Raw genomic sequence first — 2,852 nt, forward strand, 5'->3', positions numbered from 1 at the left:
AACAGTGTCCTCACAGGACTGTATTTAACCAAGGAATTGCTTTTACAAATCACTTGCTTGACACCATGAGATTCGATGATTGCATCTATACTGCCTTACCCAGAAGCAAGTATCTAAGCATTCTGGTTGAATGACTAATTGAAAAGTCTCTTCCTGTAATCATGAAGGATGAGCGGCTCTCCCACAGACGCAGAGTACACACTGGATCAGTGCCAATAATTGTGGTTGGTTTTCCAGAGGAATGTCAGTTCTACAAAGGATCAAAGGAGAAAAGGCTTCTCTCACTTGTTTCTTAATGAATTACCTAACACATGTGTTTCTTGACCCTGAAATATTATATTCCCCTTTTGTGCAGATTTTGTTTGTTAAGGGATAATGCTTTCCCGTGGAGATAAAAACAAGGTTTCCATCAGGCAAGAGACAGTAATCAACTCTTCTTTCTCCTGGACAAGCACTGGAGCAACTGATGCAAATTTCATGGCAATAGTGAGTTGGTTTTATCCACTAGGCACAGAGTGGGTGGGTTATCTGGAACATAGGGTATGTGCAATGTTGATACAGGGGAAACGGATCTCCTCTTAGGGGACTTAGTCTCATTAATAAGGGAACTTAAGAATGAATTCAGCCAAATGCTCAAGGACAATTTTATCAGAATTTAAAAGAAAACATTCCCTGGGCAGGCCAGAAGGAAGACAATGGAAGATAAAAGGAAAAGAGCCAAGCCATTTCATTAGACATAGAGGTTAGACATATGATGGGCAAGCAATCACTTGATAGGGCAGAAAGCTTTAGAGAAAGAGTAAGGAAGTCCAAGATTTTGGGAAAGCCAATGTGTTAAGAAGTCGTTTTTCTGAAGTGACTTTTGCACACACAAAAGGGTGCAAACTGACAGAGCTGCATTACTGTGGACAACAAACTGCTGCCGGGGACAGAGACCCTGGGAAGGAAGTACAGCATCTCATTAAGGGAATAATTATTCCGCCTGACTCTTTAGAATGGTTTAAGGTGAACCCACCTTCCTAAAGGTGGTTTTGTTGCCAGTTGGTTGAACCAGCCCAACTGGAATGTTAGGTCTCTACACAGGCCAGAAATTTGATTTGATTGATCAGATGGAATTTTTTTCTACTCTAACAGTATAGCATGTAATATTGTTATATTGCTATACTAAAGTGCAGAACATTAAACATGTAGAGTATATCACATACAACATAATGTTCTCAGGCTTCTAATGGCTACCGAATTTATGTTAAGCATTTCAGTATATGTATTTCGTATTTGCCTTCAATAATCTCCTTAATAGTTATCAGATACTGATCTTATCATTCTTTTTTCTGTTTCTGTTTTACAGAGGAAGAGGTGGAGACACAGAGAGGTTGTGTAATTTATGCAAAGTCAATGGTTAAGTAAATGAGCAAGAATTTGCAGATAGAGCAAAATTTGATAAATAAGAGCAAAACAATCTATGGTATGATTAGATGCCAACACAAAACAAACATTCAAAATTTTACTTTGAAATTGAAGACATAAGGCCAGTAACTGATTCAGCAGGTAAAGGTGCTTATTGCTGAGTCTATTCCACAGTTGTCCTCTGGCCTCTGTGTATGGCCTGGACCAACAAATAATGAAGAATAAGTGACAGATGCAATAACACATTTTAAATTGAGGATATAAAGCAGAAATATGAAACAAGAATTACATTACAGAAATTTGTAAAAAAAAAAAAAAAAAAAGATGAGAGACACAGGTTTAAACTGATTAAAGCATTAGCATCAATAAAGGAGTTACAGCACAAACATGGCCTTGAAATCTCAGAACCTATTCTTTAAATGGATAGCACTTGTCAGATTTTATGTCACTTTGAGAAAAATTCTGACACCTGCCTATTAATCTAAAAATAAAACACTGAGCGAGATGAGCATCCTCAGGTGTAATTGAAATCTTGATGATGCTATTGTTAATTCATTACAATTCATCTTCATATAATGATTTCTAGCCTTATTCTTCCTAATATGTTCTTTCTAGGATGTTTAACTATACTTTCCTTGCTATTATCTGGTCTTTCTATTTTGTGCGGTCTGTATCAATCCATGCCGTGTGGCCTCTCTTTCATCTGTCACTCTTCAGTGAGCATGCTCCCCACTCACCATTCAACCATAGGGTGTATTTTTTAAAAAGCACACATATTTATTTAATTATTGACTAATTTATTTAATGTTTGAGGTAATCATGAATTTTTGTGTATTCTTTTCTTATAATCCTACTGTGAGTTTCTAGAAAGTAGCAGTATTTAAACTTTGGGTTTTGTCATATACAATATTCATACTGAACACTTTACTAACATATATCTGATAAACTGAAAGCTAACATCAAACTGAAAACATAGCATGTTTATAGCACTTAAAAAATTCAAATGGAAAGATTTGAAATGAATGCCCCAAATCAAATTAAAGCACAAAACCTTACATTGAATTCCAAAGGATCTATTGAATTGTAAGATAGTTGGATAATCTACAAATTCATAGCTCAGAATACTAGAAAAATCTGTCAGACAGAAAAAGAAATGCTGGTTTGAGCTCAGGCTATGTTAGGGGCAGAGTGTATCACAAGGAGATTACACTCTGTGCAGGCTGGACTTTCTCTGCTGTGCTGTTCACCATTAGAAACAACTCTGGTGAGAAAATCAACTTAGATTATCCACAAAAAGCATAACTAGGATGTTGACAGGCTTTAAGATGGAAGTTTGGTTAAGCAACAAGAGGCTTCATCTTATTTCCTGGGACAGTAGGAGGGAGCTAGTATCAGTATACAGAGGAGAGAAAAACGTTTTAGCTGAATGTGGAGAATACAACTAT

The sequence above is a fragment of the Onychomys torridus genome, chromosome 6 (genome assembly GCF_903995425.1).
Source record: "Onychomys torridus chromosome 6, mOncTor1.1, whole genome shotgun sequence".
In the NCBI taxonomy this organism is placed as follows: domain Eukaryota; kingdom Metazoa; phylum Chordata; class Mammalia; order Rodentia; family Cricetidae; genus Onychomys; species Onychomys torridus.